Genomic DNA, 10,314 nt, shown 5'->3' with positions numbered 1-10,314 from the left:
GGATTTCTAGTTTGAAATTGGGGGTTTTGGAGGGGCTCCATGGATGAAGGACTAACATACCTTAGCTTTGAATTCTAATGAAATTGAGTGGAAAACGTACTACATCAAACCCTAGCTTCACCCTTCTTCTTTGGAGTTCTAGAGAGAGTTTCGGGGGAAAAGATGATTTTGATTTGGGATTTTGGAATTATGAGGAATATGACTTGATTTGGCGGTCTTAAAACATTATATAGTTAGTTTAATTTAGTGTAAACGATGTCACTTAGTATTAAAATAAAAATGGAAAACCCCAAAGTATCCTCAACTAACTCCCAAATCGTTTCCAGTCATCAACTACGACCCCCTCACAGACGGACTGTGGTTGGACCCACGGCCCGTGCTGGTGAAGCATGGGTCAGGGTCTGAGACTAGATCTTGCAGGTTCCATCTACAGCCCCTCACCCACGAGGCGTGAGGGGGCCTACGAGGCGTGAGTAACCCCTTGTGGGTCACTGCCCAGGTACATTCTTAGTTCATTCCTCAAGGACCCATGGTTGGTCCTTGGTGTTTGAACCTTGATATTCTAACACGAAAACATTTATTTTAAGGTATGGGGAGGTACATTTCAAGGCTCTAACCCTAACGTCATGTTTATCCTACTAATTTTTCGAGTGTTACAATATATGATGCCGAGGTCTTTACCGACAAGTGTCATTATTCAGAGATCTTTGCCGATGAGTGTTGTAATATCGAGGTCATTTTCGACAAGTGATTATAAAGCTGATGGGAAATGGTTCCGACGAGATATTGATTATTGTGACTTGATGCATTTTATGTGACTGAACTACTTGACATTCAGATTGGCTTATTTGATTCATTTGATGGTGGAATTGCGACTATTGAACTGTGGATATTGGGCCTTGTAAGCCATGATTTGTAGAACTGTTAAGTTGTGCTGATTTTTTTTTGCAAGTTATAGTTTAAGGAGGTTTGATTGGAGTGTAAGGGATATTCGATTTCTAGCTAGATGTCTCGTTAATTAGGCTGTTAGCTAGGTACCGTATTGTTGGTACTCACTCCTTGCTTTTACACTTGTTTAGGTACCGAGCCGATTTAGCATGATTGTTCATCTTTTCACTTTTCGAGGCTCGTTGGAGGACTTGATAGGTAGGTGTTTGTCATCCTGGCGGGCCCTCTTTTCTTTTCCTTAAAACTTTGTTCTATTTGAGAAACAAAGATTGAGACTTGTACTTATTTGTTAAATTTCGTACTTTATACATTTAGTGGCTTGTACACGTGATAACCAGATTTTGGGGGTTTTGATAGAAAGAATATATTTTCCGCTTTATCTTGTTCTTGCTTTATATTTTCACCTTTTCTTTCGTTTTTGTTGGGTTGATACTGACTTGTCTTGGTGAGAATAGACAAGTGTCATCACGTTCATTTTTGAGTCATGACATATATTTGCTACTTGAAGAAGAACTAAACTATTTTTTATCTAACTATATTTTACCTTAACTAATTTGTTGTGTTGAGTGAGACAAATTAGTTTTAAGAACGAGCTCGTGTATATATCTGTTATATTATTAAGGCAAAATGGTCTGGTGGACCCTTATACTTATATGAATTTGTATTGTGGACTCTTCTACTTAACATTTTGTCAACTGAACCCATATACTCAATAAAACACAACATATTAAACCCCTCTAACCATTGATCATGCTTATGTGGTATTAATATAGATGAGTTGGCAAGAGAGTGTAACTACATGCCTGCTAAGGCAAGTGAACATGAAATTTTAAATTATTAAAATTATAAAAAAATGAAATTTTAAATTTTAAAAAGAAAAAAATCCATCTTCTTCCCCACACCACCTTCTTTTTTAGCCACCCGCACCCTATCGTTGCCCCAACCCCATTTTTCTTTCTTCTCCACACCCTATCATTATCTTCTTTAGACGATCTTGGCATTGACACTTTCATGACGTCAAATTTCATAGTGATTATCAGTGGAGAGAGAGAGAGCGACATTAGTTTTATGGTGGTGCTCGCCGGTTCGCAGTGGTGTGAGAGAGAGAGGCGGCGCTGGTCCCTTTTCGCTGGAATGGGAGGTGATGCTGGTCCCTTTTCTGCCAGAATAAGAGACGGTGAGGGAGTTTGCTGGTACGCCGAGAGGATGGAGAAGAGACGCCATTTTGGTTGTTCGCAGGGGGTCGTCGGTGGTGTGGAAAAAGGAAAATAGTAAAAGGGAGAACGAGGCGGGAGATGAAATGAGGAACTGGTCATGGCGGCGAAAAGATTTGCCGGTCGGAGCTGGTGGAGTGGCCGCTTACGATTGCTGGTTCTGTGAAGGTCGGAGAATAGGAAAGGAAAATGGTATTGCGGCAGAGAAGTCTGATTTACTTTAAGAAATAAATTAAATTCTTATTATTTTATCTTTTATTTAATAAATTTAGTTAATAATTTTTTTAAATAACAATTAGTAAAGAAAATGATAATCATTATTAATTTTAATGACATGGATTTGACATGTCATCTATTCAAAGGAGAGTGAGCTACACACATGGTAGGAGGGGTTTAAAATTCTTTTTTTGATTGAGTTTAAGGGTTTAGTCGGTAAAAGGTTAAGTAGAACGATTCACAATACAAACACATACAAGTACAGGGGTCTACCAGACCCTTTTGCCTATTATTAAAGTTGATACCTTGCAATGGAAAAACAATATTACCAAAGTTGATACCAAATTCATTCAAAAGATTAACAACGCGCTTGTGTATATAGTTGTTAAGAAGTTGAATTCCAATGGCACACTTCACAAAAGTTACACGAATTTATATTGTGTATTCAGTTGGTATACAAGTAGAATCCCAATTATAACTAATGTGGATATAAAAATGCAAATTGCTTGCCATAATCATACAGATATATTTTGTGTATATAATGTGTATCCAATTAGTATATAAATAAAATTTCAATGAATAACTAATATGGATAGAAAAATGCAAATTTCATACGAAATTCATACCAATTACGTTTGTGTATACATTTGGTATATAACTGATTTCAATGGTATAAACTGATTTACTCCGATTATATGCAAAGATTATACTAAAAAAACATAATTTTGAATTTCACAAATCATGAACAAAAGTACGAAAACATGTTTAATAATGTATAATATCATTAATAAAACAAAGTATATGTGGGTTAATGTGAAAAACTAAATTAAAAATATTCAACTTCTTAAAAAAGGTATAACATGTTGATATCTTCTTCTTCAATGATGTTTGATTCTTCGTGTAACGAACTTATAGTCGTTTTATGTACTTGTTTTCTTCATTTTAAACCTTTCAGTAGCTTTTATATGTGCTTTATGATTTGCGAGGATGGATAACACAGTTTCCAAAGTAATCATATGAGTTTCGGAGAAGATAACTTCTTTTGAAAATATGAATGGGACATACGTAGTGAATGTTATTAGCGTGACACTTTTACNTTTATGTACTTGTTTTCTTCATTTTAAACCTTTCAGTAGCTTTTATATGTGCTTTATGATTTGCGAGGATGGATAACACAGTTTCCAAAGTAATCATATGAGTTTCGGAGAAGATAATTTATTTTGAAAATATGAATGGGACATACATAGTGAATGTTATTAGGGTGACACTTTCGATAAATTTTTTAAATATATTTGTAATTGAATATTATCTTAAGTGGAAAAAATATAAGAATTCATATATTTTTATGAGTTATTTGGTAATTTAACCAAAAGGGAAAAAATATTTAAGAGATTTTTATATATTTATTTGTTTTTGAAAAAAGGAAAAAAAGGGCAAAGCCCAAAAGAATAAGGAGATAAAATAAATAAACGAAAGGTTTTAAGTCTGGCCGCAGGTGTTCGCAGTAGTTCAGTAGAATAAAAAAAATACGCAGTGCAAAAAAGAAAAGAAGGAGAAGAAAAAAACAGGAACTTCATCCCCAAGCATTAAGGTAATTACTCTCTTCTTCTTCTTTTTATGAGATTTTTATGTAATTATGAGTAGATTTTTAGGGCAGAAATGTAGAGAAGTTATGCTGAATTAAGAAATATAGCCCTAGGGTTCTTATAACAAAACTTTGATTTGGGGGTCAAATAACGATCTGGTTTAGCTAAAATTTGATGTACTTGCTTATTTTATTATGGGTGAACATAACCTGGAAAAAAAATCCAGATTTGACTTCGAGGCATCAGACTTCAGAGTGACATTTTGACCCGATTTTAAGACAAAAATAAATATAGCAACGTGGGTGTCGTTAGATTCGTATTCTTATGAGGATTGTGTATTTCAATAGACTATAACCATTCAAGAGAGTTATAGAAGGTCAAGTTCATAATTTGACATTGAGCTTCGATTTGAGGTGAGTAGAGATTTCTTACTTCTTTACAGTGTTAGCTTTGATGTATTAAATGAATTTGGGGGTAATGAATAGTTTTCAGAAGTACTAGATTTTAAAAACACCTTTTTATTTTCTATGTTATTTCCTTCTAGACAGTTGTTCAAGTTTTTTAGACTTAGTTCGTATTCATAGATGCTCGTATACTAGTGTTGTTAGGTCTTGAAGTAGTTTGATTATAACTTATTTATTATGCACTTATATAAGTTAGTTGCTTAATTCAATATAATTTATGTAGAGTATCTAAATAGTTAAATGGTATATAGAGAAATGAGGCTCACCCAAGGGACTGATAGGTGCCCTCATGGCCTAATGAGATTTTGAATTGTGACAACATGGTATCAGAGCATGGTTCATAGGTCTCATTAAGTACAAGAGCAAAGTCTAGTAAAGTCTTGTGACTTGGTGCCGAGACATCTGTTACTTATCTTCGAGAGGCTATGCGACTTTAAGAAACTTCTATTATTTTATTTCTTATCTTGGGTATGTGGTTCAGTTTAATGTCTAAACTTCATTGTTTTATTCTCTCACCAATAGTAATGAGACATTCTCAAATTCGTATCCCAATGACAAAAATGATGTTATGGGGTATAATGTGAGATATTATAATGTGGCTAGAAAGATAACTGGGCAATAAGCATTGTGACTTTCAATAATTCAGTAATGAGATAATAGTAATGTCTCGAAGACAAGTCTAAGCTTAGAAGGATCAATCAATTAAATAGGAGTGTAGTGGCAATGATAAGGCATCGATGAGAAGTAAAGGAATGACAAAAAGATTAAAGTTGATTCTTTGTGATGAAGTTTGAGGTAGTAGGAATTGTTATAAGATTTGCAACAAATATTTCCTTTCTATCCTTTGGAATGGAGGTGTATTATAAAGAATTAAAGTAATTTAAGTTGGGTGACATAATGTCATGTTGGCATGATGTTCATTTAATGGAAGCCACGAGGTGATCTTAGTATAATATGTGGAGATAATAAAAAGCTAAGTTGGGTACCAATTAGCAAGGACATTCAAAGTGGTGATTAATGGTAGGCATTGGCATATTGAACTTGTGAGTTATCCTTCAATTATTAAATCGAGAATCAATAATATTAGTTAAAACTAAGAGGGTAAGACGATTCGTTATTTAATGAATTTTGGACAAGAATACTTGTATGAAACTATGTGAGGAACATTAATAGATAGATGAGTATAGTGGTAAAGAATCACTCTACAAATCATGGACCAACGTTGTGATGGTTGAAATTATTATATCGATAGGTAACTAGCTCTATTGGAGTAACCAAGGTTGTTCTAAGAGTTATTCACTATGCTCTCGATCTTTTGCAATTTTATTTTGATCATGAATCTACATCCTTTTGGATGGATATGCTTCATGACCATTTTTTTATGTTTATATGTATTTTTACATTCTTAGATGGTTCTTAGTGGTGGATAGATTACATCGATCTTAAGTTATTAATTTGGTAGCACAAGTTATGTGGATAGACTTAATTATTCTGAGTATGATAGACATTGATGTCAGATTGAATTTAGATTAACTTTCTCCATATTATGAAATTGTAGACTGTTACGCAAAGAAAATGATCTTAGATATTTTGGGTACTCTTAAACTAAAGTGGTAGGTCACTCCAATATCTATCTGAGGAAGGTAATATAATTTTCAAAGGCTCAGGATATGATTGAGAAGGAATGTATCACCTTTCTAGCTTATGTTTGGGATACTAGTGTCGATACTTCTCCAATAAAGTCAGTGCCATGGTGAACGAGCTTCTAAAGGTTTCTAATTGGCCTTCTAGGAATTCCACTTGATCACACTATATTGATTTTTTGTTGTAGTCAAAAACGCAGGAATTTCAATCCTACCATATCGAATAAACCCAATATAATTGAAGGAGCTATGATATTTGTAGAGTAAAGTCTTTATTTGGCCCAATGTTTCCCACTAGGATACACCGATACTATTTGTGAAGAAGAATGATGGCACCACAAGGATGTGCATCAACTAGAAACAATTGAACAAAGTGATTAATAAGAACAAATATCATATTCCACGTATGATGACTTACTTATTCATTCGGTAATCTCTAAGATTGATTTGAGGGTTGGTTACCATCAATTGAGGGTTAGGACCTGGTATATCTTTAAAATAACCTTCATGATCCGCTATGACCACTATGAGTTATTGGTTATGTCTTTTGGGATGACTAACTCCCCTACACTATTTATGGAGTTGATGAATAAGATAATGAGGTTCTATTTCAATTTTCTTTGTCACAGTCTTCATCAACAATGTTTTGATATACTCTTAAAGTAAAAAGAAACACGAGCAATGTTTAAAAATTGTGCTTCAGACTTTTAAAAAGAGCAACTTTGTGTAAAAAAATTTTTGTAAGTGTGAGATCTATCTCTTTGTAATATTCTTGGGGCATGTTGTGACCAATGATGGTATTATGATAGATTCAAGAAAAATTAAAGATGCCAGAGTTTCAGTTTGGTCTATTTCACCTATTGATCAAGGATTTTATGGGTTTGATTGGTTATTAGGGATGACTTATATTTTATCGTGTCTTCATTGAGAAAACTTACTCAGAAGAATTTGACTTTTCAGTGATCTAATAAATGTGAGGTGAATTTTGTATAAACTTAAGACATCGTTGGCTTCAGCCTCGATTGTAATCTTGTTAGTGGATGATGAAGGCTTCACTGTGTAGTATGATGTTTCACGGATTGATCTTGAGAATTTTTTGATGTATAAATATAATTTATTAATGTACGCTTTGAGGAGGTTGAAGGTATAGATGAATAACTACACTGCTCATTATTTAGAGTTGGCAGTGATGAATTCTGCTTTGAAAATTTAAAGACATTATTTACTTGGAAGCATTGTGAGGTATTCACGAATCATCATAGCGTATTCAATATATTTCTAGTCAGAGGGATCTTAATTGAGATAGTTGAAGCTACTTAAGAAATATGATATTACTATCTTATATCACTCGAGCAAGACAAATGTAGTAGCAAATTCATTAAGTGGAAAGTCAATTATTATGGACAACTTAATTATGTTGTGAATGGAATAAATGTTCAATTTTTGGCAAATAGATTTGCGAGACTTGATATTTCAGAGTCTTATAGATTTCTTGCTCATGTTGAGGTACACTTTCTTCTAGTGAATCAGATCAATGCTACATCATAAAAATATGAGAAGTTGAATATAATTCAAGACAAGACATTAATTGGTGAACATGAAGAAGGAATTTTTTATTCAAAGGGTGTTTTGAAAATATTATTAAGGGTCGTATTTGTATTTTAAGAGTTGATGATTTGACTAATTTAATTATGGAAAAGACTCATGGTTCTAGATATTCTCTTCATCAAGGAGTAGCAAAAATATATTATGATCGGAAGCATTATTGGTGATGTTGAATAAATACAGACATGTAGAGTATTCCTCTCGATGTTTGAACTGCTAGCGTGCAAAGTATAAGCACCGGAGGAGGTGGTGAGACTCGGAGGATGCCTACACATGAGTAAAAGTGGGGGTGAATACCATGAATTTTGTGGTAGGATTGGCAATGACTTTGATAAAGATAGATGATATTTGACTTATTGTAGATAGATTGATCGTAACAACTTACTTTATGTCGGTTCAGACTGACTTCATACATGCGAAAAGATTGACTAGAAATTGCATCCAAGAGATAGTATGTTTTCATGGTGTGTCCATTTTCATCATTTCAAATTGGAGTACTAAGTTCACAATCAATTATAGAAGTCTATGAAAAAAGAGTTGCATTCTCAAGTGGAGATTGTATAACTTTTCATCCACATACAAATGATCAATCCGAGCGGACAATTTGGATGTTGAAGGATATGCTATGAATGTGTGTGATGTATTTTTGTGGTTGTTGAGACTAGTTCTTGTTGTTAGCGGAGCTTGGTTATAACACTCATTACCATTTTAGTATTCAGATGGCCTTATTTAAGGCCTTGTATGATAGAAGATGTCATTCTCTAGGTGGTCGGTTCAATGCATTCAAGGTCAAGTTTCGAGTAAAGATCTGTTGAGAGATTTCTTAGATAAGGTCAAGTTGATTCAAGATAGAGTTCTTATAACTTAGAGTAGACAAAAGAGTTATGTTGATCAAACGATTTGTGATTTAAAGTTCATGATTGGAGAGAAGGTTTTGGTAAAAGTATACTCATGAAACATGTTATGAGGTTTGACAATGATGGCAAACTCAGTCAAAGGTTCATTGGCCCAATGTTTTAGGGAGGTGCCGTATGAGATCGCTATGCCATTGGACTTATTAGATATTCATTCGGAATTTCATGGTTTGGTGTTGAGGAAGTACTATATCGATGACTTTTATGTGATTCAATGGACTCGGTACATTTAGACAAAAAATTAGCATTTGTGGAAAATCCTATATTTATTATGGATAAATAGGTTCGATATCCACTTGGAAGGTTGAGTCCAACATGCAGAGTAGATATTCTACACTATTTGACATTTCATGAACTTTCTTTCTCTTTACATTCAAGGATGAACGTTATATGACATTAACAACAATTTTCTAGTTACGAGTATTCATATATATGACGCCCTCGTTGTAACCTTTACCTAGCTCTTTATTTTCCATCTTCCTCTCTCATTTTTAGAGTATCACATGCGAGGCATGGACTCAAAAGTCTTTTACTTTCTTAGACTCCGTATCAATTCAAAATAGGCTAAACAAATAATGGAGGGAGTATATCATAAAAACACGAATAATTCTTTTTAAATGTTGATCGATTAAAATATCCCTCAAATATTGATCATTTTTTATGCCCTTAACAATTTAAGTTCAGTAAGGACAAAATTGTAAAAAAAGAAGGTAAAGGAGTATTCTAATTCATTTTGAAAAATAGTTTCTTCAATGTGTTGTGAGAAAAAAAGAATAAGCCAAAAAATATTTGACAAGGCAAATGAGTATCTCAATATATTTTGGACAATGGTTCTTCAATTTGTATACTATAAACATCTCTATAAAAGAATCCATTTGTACTATATTATTCATTTAAGGAGTTTCTAACTCGTTTGTCTTTTTGCCTCAGAGACTCCACCATGCTGTCGTGCTTAGGTTCTTACCTTTTAAAGTTTTGTAATATTGATTTTGGTCAATCAACGGACCTCGACGATATTGATATCCTTCTGAGAGAGACAGTGTTTCGCATCAATGAGATTGAAGCTCTTTACGAGCTCTTTAAGAAGATTAGTAGTGCAGGGATTGGTGATGGCTTAATCATGAACAAGAAAGAATTTCAATTGGCTATATACAACACAAATGCGAAATAAAACTTCTTTGCTGACAGAGTATTTGACTTATTTGACACAAAGCGTAAGGGAATTTTGGGCTTTAAGGAATTTGCTTGTGCACTTTCTATTTTCCATCCAAATGCAGCTATTGATGATAAGATTGAGTTTTCTTTTCAACTATATGATATCAAGCAACAGGGTTTCATTGAGAGACAAGAGGTAAAATAGATGATGCTTGTTGCTCTTGCTGAGACTAATATGAAACTTTCAGACAATGTGATAGAGAGCATAATTGACCATACTTTTGAAGAAGCAGATACCAATCGCGATGGAAAGATTGATAAGGAGGAATGGAGAAGTTTAGTCTTGCGTAATCCTTCACTTTTGCAGAAGATGACTCTCCCATATCTCACGGACATTACTACAATGTTTCCGAGCTTTGTCTTTCACTCAAGAGTTGAGGACGACCTGATTTGGGATTGAAAAAAGGGATTTGCTTTTTGTTTTTGGATGTTCAATGGATATATGATAACATTATGTTTGCTTTTTCTATTTCTCCATGTTCATTTTCGACATTAGGATTTAAAAAAAA

General features: G+C 33.7%; 1 pseudogene; it reads left to right on the top strand.

Moving 5' to 3' along the window:
* Positions 1-9,530: 9,530 nt before the first annotated feature.
* On the top strand, positions 9,531-10,205 carry LOC125847043 (calcineurin B-like protein 3; annotated as a pseudogene).
* Positions 10,206-10,314: the final 109 nt, after the last annotated feature.

Source organism: Solanum stenotomum, chromosome 12, assembly GCF_019186545.1.
Source record: "Solanum stenotomum isolate F172 chromosome 12, ASM1918654v1, whole genome shotgun sequence".
In the NCBI taxonomy this organism is placed as follows: domain Eukaryota; kingdom Viridiplantae; phylum Streptophyta; class Magnoliopsida; order Solanales; family Solanaceae; genus Solanum; species Solanum stenotomum.
This window is presented reverse-complemented; position numbering and strand designations above follow the sequence as displayed.